This window comes from Haemorhous mexicanus, chromosome 18 (genome assembly GCF_027477595.1).
Source record: "Haemorhous mexicanus isolate bHaeMex1 chromosome 18, bHaeMex1.pri, whole genome shotgun sequence".
NCBI classification, from domain to species: Eukaryota; Metazoa; Chordata; class Aves; order Passeriformes; family Fringillidae; genus Haemorhous; species Haemorhous mexicanus.
Window position 1 is genome coordinate 1,955,290 of NC_082358.1, and position 15,473 is coordinate 1,970,762.

At 52.9% G+C, this 15,473-nt stretch overlaps 1 long non-coding RNA gene across 1 annotated transcript; it reads right to left on the reverse strand.

The window, feature by feature from the left end:
* Window positions 1–365: 365 nt before the first annotated feature.
* Window positions 366–10,636, reverse strand: LOC132335642 (uncharacterized). The gene is made up of 2 exons (XR_009488716.1): window positions 4,887–10,636; window positions 366–4,509 (listed from the first exon to the last, which is right to left on the reverse strand). It is a non-coding gene; the product is annotated as an uncharacterized LOC132335642 (long non-coding RNA).
* Between the last annotated feature and the right edge of the window lie 4,837 nt (window positions 10,637–15,473).

Genomic DNA, 15,473 nt, shown 5'->3' on the forward strand with positions numbered 1-15,473 from the left:
TTAACAAAGCCTAGACACAGTATTAAAATAGCTGATATAAAAATAAATAGCTGTGTTAAACTGCCTGCTTGGTTGGGATAACATTCAATGAACATCTGATGGAGGCCCCTGCTGCTGACATGCCAGTTATCAGCACCCACTGTCTGTAGAAAACATGGACCAAAGCCCAAACAGGAGGTGATAACAAGGACAGACTAAAACAACAGCCACGAAATGCACACGCTCTGAAAAGGTGGACCTGAGGAGCAGCCATGCTAAACAATTCTTGGAACATGTAAACTAGTTTGGGGAAAAGTTTAAAGAGGCATAATTGTTTCTGACTATGCAGTAGGCTGATGCAATAGAAAGGGTATGTAAAGGACATCTCTGAAATGGCAGGTGTGCTCTTGGCTAAATGCCAAGCACACACCACCAAAACTTTGCTTTATTATCTTTGTCTCTTATTGTCCTTTATTCAACTTCTACATTTTTACAGGAGAGTGAACCTTGTTTTTCACAATGGGGATAAACAGGGGCTTGGGGTGCTCAAATGCCTCAAGAAAGCACCAAAAAAACCCAAGCACCACATTCCCCTCATGCCTGGGTTGGCAGCCCAGCAGCTCAAGTAGAAGAGTCCTCCATGAGCTCAGGGGAGCAGCAGCCCTCGTGCTGAGGCACAGCCTGTGGAGAAAGGGGTGAGTGGCCCTAATGTGTGCTTTGGAAATCACCAAATGGTTCCTAAATCCCGTTGGAAGTCTCTGTACTAGACCTGGTGGTGGCTGAGGGATGTACGTGGGAAGGGTTTGCCAGCCTTGAGCTGGACTTGTTGACCATCTGAGCTCTGTTCTGTCTGGGAGCCTGTTCCTTTCCCCTTGCCCAAGGGCAGAGTATTGATGAGGGCTGGAGTTGGAGGCTGTGTCTGCCCCGAGAGCCGGAACCGTGGGGCTGCAGGTGCTCCTGCCAGCGTGGGCTTGTCTGAGCTGGGCCTTGTGCCTCTTTCAGGTGTCCCTGCTGCAGTCACAGCTGGCCCAAGACCGAGAGCACCGGCAGAACTACACTGAGAGCTGTGCAAGGACCAGGCAGGAGCTGTCAGACCTTCACCAGGAGCTGTCCTGCTCCTTTGCAGCTCTGCTCAAGGAGCCCAAAGCTGCTCTTGTGGAAGCAGAGACTTGAAGCTGCATCGCTCTCTGAACCTTAACTTGGCAGTGACATCCTTGGGCCATCTGTCTCTGGAGAGACAGGCCTTAGAGAAGGCAGGTGCAGCTCTTCTCTTCCACGCAGGATTTGTGCCCTGCTCAGAAGCCCATTCGTGTCAACTGGGGCACAAAAATCCTCCCTAGGACACAGATGAACACTATCGAAGATGAGGGCAAAAAGTACCTGCCAAAGCTTCTGCAAGCAGACCCATTTGGTTCTTGAAGGTCTGTTCCTAGCGAGGAATCTTTGATGTAAGCAGCAAGACTTTTCTTCTGCCTACAAGACCTAGTGATATAATGCCAAACAGAAAGCAGAGAGAAAAATGCATTTGTGGTTGTGTCTCAGTGTTCTTAATCTATTTGATGAGCCTTAAAACCTGCAGCTCTTGGCATTTCTCTGTAGAAATTTGAAAAGCCCATGAAACACCATTCTTCCTCCACATGTGGCTGTTCTCAATGCAAAGCTTTACTTTCCATGAATATTTGTAAGCACCAAGAAACATTTTAGGCTTTTTGTTTCATGTGCCCTTTGTCAGGGAAGACAGAAGAATTCCTGTGACTCAGGAACTAAGCACATCCCTAAAGAACCTGCAGTTTGAGAATGCTGAGCCTTAGCGCTGACTTATGAGCCAGGTCCCTGCCCAGCTGCCCAGGAGGGCTCTGGGGACCCAGGGGAGGCAGGGCCTGTGCCAGGAGCAGCAGGGAGCTGGGGTGGGGGAGAGTCAGGGAGGGCCTCTCCAACAGCCCCTGGAATGCTGGGGTTTGGACCCTGGCAGCCATCACAAAGGCCATGGAATGCTGGGGGTATGACCCTGGTAACTGTCACAAAGGCCATGGAATGCTGGGGATTGGATCCTGGCAACAATCAGCAGCTCCTGGCTATTGGGGTTTGGACCCGGGAGCTGTCAACAGCTCCTGCTCTTTGGGGCTTGGACCTTGCAAAGGCCAACGGCACTCGTGTGCTATTGACCCTGCAAAGGCCAAGAACCTTTGGATATTGGGATTCAGACCCTGCAAAGGCCAAGGGCCTTTGGATATTGGGGTGTAGACCCTGCAAAGGCCAAGGGCCTTTGGATATTGGGGTCTGAACTCTGCAAAGGCCAAGGGCCGTTGGTCACTGGGGTTTAGACCCTGCTAAGGCCAAGGGCTTTTGGTCACTGCTGCTTCCTCACTGCTGGTGCCAAGGGGCGGATGGAGACCTGGAGGGTGAGTGTCAAGGCCGCTGCTCTCCTTGTGCCAAGCCCTGCAGGGGCCTGGGTGGGCCCGGGCTGTGCCTCAGGGAACAGTTCCCTTTGGGATTAGCAAGGGATTAACAGTTGGCTGTTCCAGAGCTGGCAGCAGCTGTGGTGCTTGCCCTGGGGACAGGCCTGGGAGGGAATAGGGGGCTCCTGGATATCCCAGAGCACAGCCACATCTCCTCCTCTGTCCTTGTCCCACTGGAGGCCATGGGCACAAACAAGGCAGCAGCTTTTCATTGCCTTCCCCTCACCCAAATTACAGCACAGCGTCAGCGCTTCCCAGAGTCAAGAATGAGTTTCTCCCAGACATCTCCAAAATGATCCCCAGTGGCCCAGAAGAGGTCAGAAGGATGATAGGAAGACGCTCCAAGGGCTGGAGCACCTGTGCCAAGGGAAAAGGATGCAAGAGTTGGGGTTGTCCAGGCTGGAGAAGGTTCCAGGGTGACCTTAGCGCCCCTTCCAATGCATGAAAGGGCTGCAAGAGAGCTGGAGAGGGACTTAAGCCAGGGACCTGCAGGGACAGGACAAGCCTTCCCACCAAGACATGACAGGGATGGATGGGATATTGGCAGGGAATTCTGCCCTCTGAGGGTGCTGAGGCCCTGGCACCCAGGCTTGAGGTTGCCCAGAGAAGTTGTGGCTGCCCCTGGATCCCTGGGGGTGTTCACGGCCAGGATGGATTGGGCTCTGGGCAGCTCCCCTTCTCGTGTTCTTAGAAGTGATGAGACACCTTCCAGCATGTTTGTTTGTGCTGCTGTCAAACTGCTGGGCTGAAAATATTGCCACGGAGAGGAAGAGCTCAGCTGGAAGTACTGTGCTCTGGGACAGGCTGGGAAGCACTTAGAGGCAACTGCCTCAGGGGCAGCCATGCAGTCTGAGTGTGCTCTTCCCTGTGCACTTGCAGGGAGCTCGAGGGCTTTCTCACCAGGGACGTTCCTCCAGACCCCCTGAGGTGAGTAAACTGTGCTGAGCTGGCTGGCATTTTGAAACTGGCTCTCCATGAATGGACACTGGTTCTTGTGGGATCAGAAGAGGCATTTCAGTGCTACTTTGGAATAGGAACACAATACCTGACTAACAGCTGGATGTGGGCTTTCAGGTGCTGGCAGACAACGGTGACAGCATGGCCAATTCCATCATTTCCACCCACAATCCTGGGAACATCCTCTCCACTCTGACATCCACTGATGAGCAGCATCCCTTTGAATTGGCTCGGGAAGCTACAGAGAATTGTGGGCGCATGTGGCAACAGTTTGACCAAATAGAGGAGAGAACCCAGAGGATCAGAAGCCAATACCAAATCATAGGCTCTCTGCTAGAAGAAATCAGTAGGTGAGCATTTCCTCCTCCTCCTCCTGCATTCCAGAGGCAATCTGCTTCCAGGCCTGGGAGGTCAGAGGTGTCCTGGAGAAGAAATCACCTGCCTACCATGTGTAGGCCTCAGTGTGGCTCTCGAGCATTGTCCTGTCTGGGTTTTTCATGCTCTACTGTGCCTCCCAAGGCTGTCTAGGAGATGCAGAGCCATGCTGGAATAGAAGACTCCTTCTCGCTGTGCTGCTTCCCTGAATTCTGTTCTTTGCGTGCCCCTGCCCAGCCACTGCTTCTTACTGAAGGAAGGCATAATCCTGCCTTCCTTTCCCTTTGCCTCTGCAGGATTTCCTTGGGAGGGAAAGACCAAGGTCTTCCTTAGCCCACTGCCCCCAGCTCCATCCTGGAGTGCTGAAAATGGCACTGCTGACTCTTAAGGCCTCTTGTTTCTTCTGACTGAGCCTTGTCTCTGCAGTGACTGTGCAAACCTTGAGAAGTCCAGGGAAATTCTGCTGCAATGCACCGGAATCCCAGAGCCAGGAGCCTTTTGTCTGCATCAGAAGAGCACCAAGCAGCAGAAGGAAGCATCAGCCCAGGCAGAAAAGACAGAGCAGCAGGACATGATGGAGGTTGGTTTTGGAAAGGAGACTGGTTTTCCCTTGAAAACTCATCTTGCCCCTTCTTGTACAGTGGAGGACTTGGCTGCGCTCGAGGGAAAAGAGCCATCATTGCAGAGGCAGCTGGAAGTCAAGAGGCAGACATTGGAGGAATTGCAGCTTCAGAGGGATCTGCTGGAGCAAGAGAGGGATGATGTTAGCATGGCTCTGAACACCTTATTGCTGGGCAGCACCTGTGCGAGTGGCAGTTGTGGCAGCCAGATCAGCCCAGATGCTCTTTCTGGCAGTAGAGGACAGGCACACTGCTGTGCACACCTGGCTCAAGATGGCACACGCATTTCTTAGGCAGGGATATGCACGTTCATCAGCAAAGTGTTGCATGCTTCTGCAAAATGTGTGGCTTTGGGCAGCCACAGAGCCTCTAAAACAGGGAACGGAGCTGGGGAAACTTTGAGCCCAGGGCACAGGTGCTCCTTGTCCTCTGGCTGCCTGCAAGGTGGCACTGGCTGGCTCTGTACAGGGCTCCTGAGGAAGGGCTCGAGCTGTACCTTGTCCCACTTGCAGGATTCTCTGGAGCAAGAGTCATCCAGCTGGTCTCTGGAGTATCTGAGCCAGGAATCCTCTGACCAAGGGCATGAAGTGGCCCAGGTGTGGCGAGAGGAGGAGCTGCTGGGCCAGAAGGCTGACCTTGAGGGCCGACTGGCAGCCACCGAGTGGCTCCGACAAGACCTTGCCAGGCAGCTGGCAGAGACCAGGTAAAAGCAGGGAGCTCAGCCTTTTCAGATGTTTTTACATTCTGTGGACCGAATATGGAAGTGTCTCAAGAAAAAAACAAAAAAAACACAAAATTAAGGTTATTCTTCTGACACCTAAAGCCAGCAAAGTTCTCGTGAGCCTTGGGCTCCTGTTTGTGCCACCGAGCACGCTCCTGTGGGATGTCAAAAGCAATCCACCCAGCCCTGAACTGAGTAGTAATAGTTCAACCATGCAGATGCTAAGTGAAACCTCAGGTTTCTCTTGGGTTTGGTTCCTTGTTCTGGGCATTGAACATCCCTCGTTCCTTTCCAAGTAGCTTGACATGATCCTGATCTTCAGATCAGGAAGCTTCATCTTCAGCATTCCAGGATCTTACCTTGGCACTTTGGGCGTAGCACACTGCCATTCAGGGTGAAGCCAAAGGCTCCTGCTGAAAATCTTGAGGCATTTCTACTTCCAAGAACACTCTTGAGAAGTGTGGGACAGGACACAGAGCGGGTTAGAGAGCAGCAGGGAAAGCTCTTTGGAATTCTCAACAGCCTCTGGGCACTCTTGATGATTGTTGATGGGCAGCCAGCTGCCAAAGCCTCCAAGGTGCCTTTGGATGGTCCCTCTCACTCTGTAAGGAAGGACAAGTCCCTTGGGCTACTGCCTGCTTAGAGGGCAACACTAAAATAAAGGTGGCAAGTCTACTCCATGACCTTGCAAGAGTTGAAAGTGCTGTCTCTGCATTTAGGTAGTTGTTGTTCAGGCAAAGGCTGTTGTGATTTTTTACAAGTGCTGCCCTGACCATGAGATTTTACTGTATTTGCAAAGTAGTTCCGAAGCCTCTTAAATACAGAGTGTCTGGAGGATGATGTACCTCTATGTCCATTATCAAGAGCATTAAAAAGTCAGGAGTCAGCCAGGACAAGAATCTGTTCTCTCCCCCTGCAGAGCAGCTTGGAAGTGCTGATGAGAGAAAGGCCGTGAGCAAGGCTGGGCTTTTGCTCCTTGCTCCAGCCTGTTTGGGCACAGCTACCCAGTGTCATAGGTCAGGAACAGCAACTGAAGGTTTGGCTGTTGAGGCCAGCTTGGGCTGGGCAGTCTGTGCTATGCCAGGCCATAAGGAAGGCCTGGGCAGTCCCTCAGAGGGCCCTGCTCTCCTCTTGAAATGGCCCAGATGTGCCTTCTCTGGATGAGTTTCCAGGTGACCCATTTTCCATACTCAGGTGTGGGGATCTTGAGCCACGTTGTCCTGGAATACCGGGCTGTGGGCATCTGGAGCAAGCAACTCATGTGTGTCCACAATTGTAACTTGTAGGTCAGCAAAGGAGAGACTGCAATCCAGGCTGTTTGCTGCTCAGCAGCAGATATCACAGCTGCAGATGACCAGGAAGCAAGTGGAGGCAGAGCTGCAAGATGAGCTGCAGGAGGCTCGCAGTGAAGTCCAGGCAGTGCAGAGGAGGCATGAGGAAGAGCTACAAGGCCTCAAAGAGGAAATGAATCTCCTCCTCGAGCAGAGGGAGGCTCTACAAAAGCAGGTGAGTGAAACTGCAGTGACACTACAGTCATGCAGCCAGGGGTCTCTGGCCTTTTTGCTTTTCCATGGCAGAGCAGCAGCTGCTGGGGTGAGCCCTGGGGCTGTCTCCTGCTCTGGGAGCTCCATGGCAGCTGCTCTCTCTGGGGGACACTCAATCCTCTGCTGAATGTCAGCTGCTGCTCTCGACAGCTGGGCCAGTCCTCTGCGCTGTTGGCCAGCAACCACCAGCTTGGATTCCTGCTGGCCTCTTCTTGCTAGCCTTGGCTTGGCAGGTGCTTTTTCAGGTGCCCTTGGTGGTGGGCCACTGAGAGACTGAAACAAGTTGTCCATATGCTTTGTGAATCTGGTGCTCTCAAGACAGGGAGAAATGGAAATTGTCCTTTACCTTTGCTCACAGCCTGTGTTGTGGCTGAGAGTGAGAAGCTGTGGCTGTAGCCTCTGACTGCTTTGTTCTCTTTGACTGGAGGTGGGAGAGTTGACATCTCAGCTGGAAGCCTCCCGAGAATGCCAGGAAATGACTGTGCAGAGAGCCCAGCAAGATGGGAGGGAGGCCCAGGAAGACTCCAGGCAGAAGCTGTTGGAGATTGAGCACATCCAGAAGCTGCTGGAGGAGGCAGAACATCAGAACAAGCAGCTGCAGGAGCATCTGCAGAACTTGGAGACGGAATGGAGTAAATGGGAAGAAGTGGCTCAGCAGAATTCAGAACTGCAGGCGTCAGTGAATGCCCTAGAGAAGGAAAAAGCCAGGTAAATGAAAGCCTGTGGGACTCTGCATTGTGGTGAATGGATTCCCTCTTTGCCTTCTTTGCACCTGCCAGGGACTCTGGCAGCATTTCCTGAATGGCAGATTCTGAACTCTCCATGCAATCACATCTGATTTTCTGGATGTTGTGTTTCATTTTCTTTTCTTTTAAGCCTTCAGACAGAGTTCTTCTGAAGACAAAGATTTTTAGGGGGGCTCTTTCCCTCTAGGGTGTATTGTGTGGTTAGGTGGGTGTGTTGACACTGTGGTTAGGTGGGTGTGTTGACACTGACCGAGCTGTGCTGTAAGGAGCTGGATACATCCATCAGCTCCACCTTGGGTCCTGTAACTTGAAGCCTTTGGGATCTGGATCAGCCTGGCATCTGATGCTATTTCTGGGCAGAACCATCTTAAGGCCCTGATTGCTGATCTAGGCCAGAATGCCCTCGGAGGCAGCCCAGAAACAAGAATGTTTCTGTTGCATCCTTCCTCATCAAATGTCCCCCGCTGCCTGCAGGGGGTCAAGCAGGATCCCTGCCACCCTGCACAGTCACAGGCATTTCTGACTGTGCCAAGAATGCAAGAAACAGGACCAAGGTATGGGGGGCTCCTGCAGCTGATCAAGTCCTGCCAGGCTTCAGTGCCACAGGATTCTTCCTCCAAGAAGACAAAGGAAAGGCAGGGCACTCCTGCTTGCCTGGAGCCTTTTGCATCTTCCATCAGGTTGTGCTCCAAGCCTCGGTTGCCACTTTAGCCATTGTTTCTCTAGGTGAAATTAGGAGGGGTGCTGGTAAATCTTAGGGATCTTGCCAGAGATCCCCTGGCTGTAGGGTGCTGCTCATCCTACCTGGATGTGTAAGGTGGGGGAAGCAAATGTCTCTTCCATGTTGACCAAACCTCCCTGTTTGGAGCCTGGTTAGTTAGAAGGAAATTGTTCCTCTCCCCTAATGTCTTCATGGCAAGACTTTGTTATGTTTGAATTCACATTTCCATCTCAAAAAGAAGGTAGGGCATGTAGGCAGGAACTCACTGTTCCTTCAGGGACAAAGCAGAGTAGGCACATGCTGGGCTGGGACTGCAGGGGGAACAAACAGCCAAGTTGTTCAGACAAACCTCATCAGACAGAGCAGTTTTCCCCTGAGCTGATGCAAGTCCTAAGAGTTGATAAAATGTGATATCAGTTAGTAATGAGTTGCTTGCTTCCCTTCTAGCCTGATTCTGTCTCTGGAGGAGAAGAATGTGTGCCTCAGATCGCTGGAAGAGCAGAAGCTGGCACTGAACAATCAGGTGTCTCAGTGTCAATCTGCCCTTCAGCTGGCCGAACAGCTCTCTTCCAACCGTGCTGGACAACTGCGGGAGCTCAACACGCAGGTAAGCTGTGCAGTGGCATCCTCTTCTCCAGGGACACACAACAGCACCTTTGGCTTGGAGGCTCCAACCTCCTTCCCCTCCCAGCAGCATCCACAGCTGCTGTATTCTGCCCGGGGCTGCTGCTGCACCCTGAGGCCGAGGCTGGATCTGGTGTCTGCTGCAGAAGTTTTCCCCCATCCTCTCCCGGGTCCCAGCAGGAAGTCTGGGAAGAGAAGCAGCAGCAGACTCCTCTGGGGCTTCTCTGTCCCTCTGTTAGCAGTGCTGTCCCAGACAGAGTGTGGGCCTGTGCCGGGCACTGAGCAATGTGGGGACACAGAGGTGGCTGTGGCAGGCTGGGCAGGGCACTTCCAGCACAGCCAGTTGAGCCGCTGTTCAGAGCTGCCGCCCAAGGATGCCCAGTGCCTCCCTTACTTGTTTTCTCTACATTTCTCTCCATTGGAATCCTTGCTTCTGTGCCTTCTGGTTTTGACATGTTTTTTGCCTGAAATCTTTTCTCCTTTGTTGCTCTCCCTGCGGCCCACTCTGCTCCCTCAGGAGCAGCCCTGTCCCTGAGGCTGTGTGCATCCATCTTCCAGATCCTGGCCCTGCAGGACGCAGTGCTGCAGATGGAGGCTTCCCAGGCAACTCGACAGAAGAAGCTGCTGAAGGAGCTGGAAGGGTCTCGAGCAGGAGAACGCTCTTTGAGGGACTCTGTGCACGTCCTGGAGGCTGAGGTGTCTGAGCTGCGTGTGAAGCTCCAGAGCTCTGAGGACAAAGCTCTTGCCTTGGCCACACAGTGTAAGGCTGTGGAGCTGGAGCTGAGGAAAACAGAGGCTCAGAGAGACAACCTCAGAGCCTGCAACCTGGAGCTGCAGAAGAAGTTGGAGGAATGTGAGCAAGGTACAGCTTCTCCTCTGCCACTCACTGCCCCATACTGTCTCACCAGCTGAGGAGCTGTAGCTGGATGCCTCAGCTCCATTCCCCCAAAATCCAGGCCCTGCCAGAGCCTCCAGGCTATTGGCCTCTCTGGAGCAGGCCTGCACAGGCATCCCCTCTCCTTCATCTCTCTTGCCTTGCTCACTCTGCACAAGGCCAAGAGCAAACACACTTTCCTATCCCTCTGAACCTTGCCCCTTTCATTCCTGCCTTTTTCTCTACTGGGAACTTTCCTTCATTTCTGTCAGCTTCGGAACCTTCGTGGGCTTGGGGCCTGGCAAACACAGGCAAGCAGAGAAGACAGTGCTGTTGTCTCTGCAGGATGCACATCAGTTTGGCTTTGCTTTGCTTTTCCCCTTCTACTTCTCCTTCCCCTTCTCTGCTGCAGAGTGGGTGCTGGCAGAAGCCAGGCAAATCTCTCGCCAAATTGCCCTGGAGAAAGAGGCCACTGAAAGGCAGGAAGAGTCTGTGACTCTTCGTCAGGAGGTGGAATCTCTGCAGAGGAAATTGGAGGACCTGGAGAAGGAAAGGAAGGATGTGCTGGTGAGAATTGAAGATCGCCACAAAGGGCCATTTCTTAGCTACGTTTGGACCTTGTGTTCACAGTTCTAAGGGGCGCCTTTTTCAAGTTTCTCTTTTCTAATTGTGTGTGTACTCGTATATATTCATGGCCAAGGTGAGTTTGTAGGACTTTTCTTTAGTGGGCATGGGGAGGGTGCAGCAGGAATGCTGACAGGAGAAAGATCTTTTTAAAGGCTTGCCTGGAGTTTTTCTGAACAGTAACCCAGATGTCTTCGGGGCTGTGTTTTAAGTCACTTCCTGGGAAGCTGTGTCTCCCCCAGAGCAGGCAGTGGCCCAGGGCAGCAGCAGCCAAGTGCTCTGAGAGCACGTGAGCCCATCAGTCTTTGCCCCTTGCCACAGGGATGTTGCAGGAGAAGTGTGAAGGCCTCTGCTGTTTCCTTCTGTGCAGGTCCTGCTGGAAAAGCAGGAGGAGAAGAGTGCTTTAGCAGAGGCACTGCTCCAAACTCAGGGAGAGCTCAGCCGAGCCCGCCAGCAGGTCCAGCAGCTCAGGCAGGAGGTGAAAGAGCAGCAAGAGAAGGGGCAGGTGAGTGTGAGTAGGCAGGCTACAGAGGACAGGGCAGTGACCAGGGCACAAAAGGCAGCTCCTGGGACTGAGGAAGCAAGGGCTGCTTCAGGCCCTGGGAGCACAGAGCCTGGTAAGCTCCAGAGCTCAGCCCCAGGAAGGAAGGCTTGCAGTGAAGCAGAGCTGGGGAGAGAAGCCAAAAGAAGCAGCAGAGGGAATGGGATTTTGGGGCAGCACATGGAAAGAGGTGAGCCTGAGGGCAGGTCCCAAGGAGTTGCTCTGCTTTTTGTTGCCAGACCATCAAGGCAAATCTGCAGGATGAGCTGCAGGAGGCTCGCAGTGAAGTCCAGGCAGTGCAGAGGAGGCATGAGGAAGAGCTACAAGGCCTCAAAGAGGAAATGAATCTCCTCCTTGAGCAGAGGGAGGCTCTACAAAAGCAGGTGAGTGAAACTGCAGTGACACGGCAGTCATGAAGCCAGGGGTCTCTGGCCTTTTTGCTTTTCCATGGCAGAGCAGCAGCTGCTGGGGTGAGCCCTGGGGCTGTCTCCTGCTCTGGGAGCTCCATGGCAGCTGCTCTGGGGGACACTCAATCCTCTGCTGAATGTCAGCTGCTGCTCTGGACAGCTGGGCTAGTCCTCTGCGCTGTTGGCCAGCAACCACCAGCATGGATTCCTGCTGGCCTCTTCTTGCTAGCCTTGGCTTGGCAGGTGCTTTTTCAGGTGCCCTTGGTGGTGGGCCACTGAGAGACTGAAACAAGTTGTCCATATGCTTTGTGAATCTGGTGCTCTCAGGACAGGGAGAAATGGAAATTGTCCTTTACCTTTGCTCACAGCCTTGCTGTGGCTGAGAGTGAGAAGCTGTGGCTGTAGCCTCTGACTGCTTTGTTCTCTTTGACTGCAGGTGGGAGAGGTGACATCTCAGCTGGAAGCCTCCCGAGAATGCCAGGAAATGACTGTGCAGAGAGCCCAGCAAGATGTGAAGGAGGCCCAGGAAGAGTCCAGGCAGAAGATGTTGGAGATTGAGCACATCCAGAAGCTGCTGGAGGAGGCAGAACATCAGAACAAGCAGCTGCAGGAGCATCTGCAGAACTTGGACAGGGAACAGAGTCACTGCAAAGAAGTGGCTCAGCAGAATTCAGAACTGCAGGCATCAGTGAATGCCCTAGAGAAGGAAAAAGCCAGGTAAATGAAAGCCTGTTCGACTCTGCATTGTGGTGAATGGATTCCCTCTTTGCCTTCTTTGCACTTGCCAGGGACTCTGGCAGCATTTCCTGAATGGCAGATTCTGAACTCTCCATGCAATCACATCTGATTTTCTGGATGTTGTGTTTCATTTTCTTTTCTTTTAAGCCTTCAGACAGAGTTCTTCTGAAGACAAAGATTTTTAGGGGGGCTCTTTCCCTCTAGGGTGTATTGTGTGGTTAGGTGGGTGTGTTGACACTGTGGTTAGGTGGGTGTGTTGACACTGACCGAGCTGTGCTGTAAGGAGCTGGATACATCCATCAGCTCCACCTTGGGTCCTGTAACTTGAAGCCTTTGGGATCTGGATCAGCCTGGCATCTGATGCTATTTCTGGGCAGAACCATCTTAAGGCCCTGATTACTGATCTAGGCCAGATTGCCCTCGGAGGCAGCCCCGAAACAAGAATGTCTCTGTTGCATCCTTCCTCATCAAATGTCCTCCGCTGCCTGCAGGGGGTCAAGCAGGGTCCCTGCCACCCTGCACAGTCACAGGCATTTCTGACTGTGCCAAGAATGCAAGAAACAGCACCAAGGTATGGGGGGCTCCTGCAGCTGATCAAGTCCTGCCAGGCTTCAGTGCCACAGGATTCTTCCTCCAAGAAGACAAAGGAAAGGCAGGGCACTCCTGCTTGCCTGGAGCCTTTTGCATCTTCCATCAGGTTGTGCTCCAAGCCTCGGTTGCCACTTTAGCCATTGTTTCTCTAGGTGAAATTATGAGGGGTGCTGGTAAATCTTAGGGATCTTGCCAGAGATCCCCTGGCTGTAGGGTGCTGCTCATCCTACCTGGATGTGTAAGGTGGGGGAAGCAAATGTCTCTTCCATGTTGACCAAACCTCCCTGTTTGGAGCCTGGTTAGTTAGAAGGAAATTGTTCCTCTCCCCTAATGTCTTCATGGCAAGACTTTGTTATGTTTGAATTCACATTTCCATCTCAAAAAGAAGGTAGGGCATGTAGGCAGGAACTCACTGTTCCTTCAGGGACAAAGCAGAGTAGGCACATGCTGGGCTGGGACTGCAGGGGGAACAAATGGCCAAGTTGTTCAGACAAACCTCATCAGACAGAGCAGTTTTTCCCTCAGCTGATGCAAGTCCTAAGAGTTGATAAAATGTGATATCAGTTAGTAATGAGTTGCTTGCTTCCCTTCTAGCCTGATTCTGTCTCTGGAGGAGAAGAATGTGTGCCTCAGATCGCTGGAAGAGCAGAACCTGGCACTGAACAATCAGGTGTCTCAGTGTCAATCTGCCCTTCAGCTGGCCGAACAGCTCTCTTCCAACCGTGCTGGACAACTGCGGGAGCTCAACACGCAGGTAAGCTGTGCAGTGCCATCCTCTTCTCCAGGGACACACAACAGCACCTTTGGCTTAGAGGCTCCAACCTCCTTCCCCTCCCAGCAGCATCCACAGCTGCCGTGTTCTGCCCGGGGCTGCTGCTGCATCCTGAGGCCGAGGCTGGATCTGGTGTCTGCTGCAGAAGTTTTCCCCCATCCTCTCCCGGGTCCCAGCAGGAAGTCTGGGAAGAGAAGCAGCAGCAGACTCCTCTGGGGCTTCTCTGTCCCTCTGTTAGCAGTGCTGTCCCAGACAGAGTGTGGGCCTGTGCCGGGCACTGAGCAATGTGGGGACACAGAGGTGGCTGTGGCAGGCTGGGCAGGGCACTTCCAGCACAGCCAGTTGAGCCGCTGTTCAGAGCTGCCGCCCAAGGATGCCCAGTGCCTCCCTTACTTGTTTTCTCTACATTTCTCTCCATTGGAATCCTTGCTTCTGTGCCTTCTGGTTTTGACATGTTTTTTGCCTGAAATCTTTTCTCCTTTGTTGCTCTCCCTGCGGCCCACTCTGCTCCCTCAGGAGCAGCCCTGTCCCTGAGGCTGTGTGCATCCATCTTCCAGATCCTGGCCCTGCAGGACGCAGTGCTGCAGATGGAGGCTTCCCAGGCAACTCGACAGAAGAAGCTGCTGAAGGAGCTGGAAGAATCTCGAGCAGGAGAACGCTCTTTGAGGGACTCTGTGCACGTCCTGGAGGCTGAGGTGTCTGACCTGCGTGTGAAGCTCCAGAGCTCTGAGGACAAAGCTCTTGCCTTGGCCACACAGTGTAAGGCTGTGGAGCTGGAGCTGAGGAAAACAGAGGCTCAGAGAGACAACCTCAGAGCCTGCAACCTGGAGCTGCAGAAGGAGTTGGAGGAATGTGAGCAAGGTACAGCTTCTCCTCTGCCACTCACTGCCCCATGCTGTCTCACCAGCTGAGGAGCTGTAGCTGGATGCCTCAGCTCCATTCCCCCAAAATCCAGGCCCTGCCAGAGCCTCCAGGCTATTGGCCTCTCTGGAGCAGGCCTGCACAGGCATCCCCTCTCCTTCATCTCTCTTGCCTTGCTCACTCTGCACAAGGCCAAGAGCAAACACACTTTCCTATCCCTCTGAACCTTGCCCCTTTCATTCCTGCCTTTTTCTCTACTGGGAACTTTCCTTCATTTCTGTCAGCTTTGGAACCTTCGTGGGCTTGGGGCCTGGCAAACACAGGCAAGCAGAGAAGACAGTGCTGTTGTCTCTGCAGGATGCACATCAGTTTGGCTTTGCTTTGCTTTTCCCCTTCTACTTCTCCTTCCCCTTTCCTGCTGCAGACTGGTGGAAGGAAGAAGCCAAGCACATTTCTCGTGTATCTGCCCTGGAGAAAGAGGCCACTGAAAGATGGGAAGAGTCTGTGACTCTTCGTCAGGAGGTGGAATCTCTGAAGAAGAAATTGGGAATCATGGAGAAGGAAAGGAAGGATGTGCTGGTGAGATTGGCAGATGCCACTAAAGGCCATTTCCTAGTTATGTTGGGACCTTGTGTTCACAGTTCTAAGGGGCGCCTTTTTCCAGTATAACTTTTGTAATTCCATTCTTCTGAATAAGTGCTGTAGTCATGGTGAAGCCACTTAATGCTGAGGCTGCTGATTTTCCTCCATGCTGGGCTTCTGTGCCCTAGAACCTTTTGTTCTCAATGTCCTCACTGTCCCTATTGACATTGCATGGTTTGGGGAATTCCTGGTGTCCAAACCCATGATCAGATTTCTAAATATCTGGATCTGGAAGGAGGGGGGAGAGTCCCAAGTTTGCTGTTAATAGAAAGCTGTTTGGCCTTGGCCATGTGAGAGCAGCCAGTTGGGAGAGAGGAGAGGAAAGCCAAGTGCTGATCCCCACCAGGACGTGTGCCTGCAAGGGGAGAACTCGTCCTGCGTGGCAGCAGAGAATGACAGACTGACCTGGCCATTGCTGCTCCCAGAGAGGGCAGTGAGGCTCTCAGGGATGGAGCCATGGAAACTCTACACCGGAGAGGTGGAAAACCACTCCTGTCAGCCCAGCCCCAGGGAAAGAAAGGCTGGGGGTGTTTGCTCTTCCCTTCCTCCCTGATGGAGAGCACATCCTCACGGCACTGCCTGAATCCTGCTTAGCGTGCACTTGAAATCCTGGCTGCCATTCTGGCAGCTCCTCCCCAAAGGAGCACTGGAGTGGAGCTGCAGGAGGTCGGGGAACA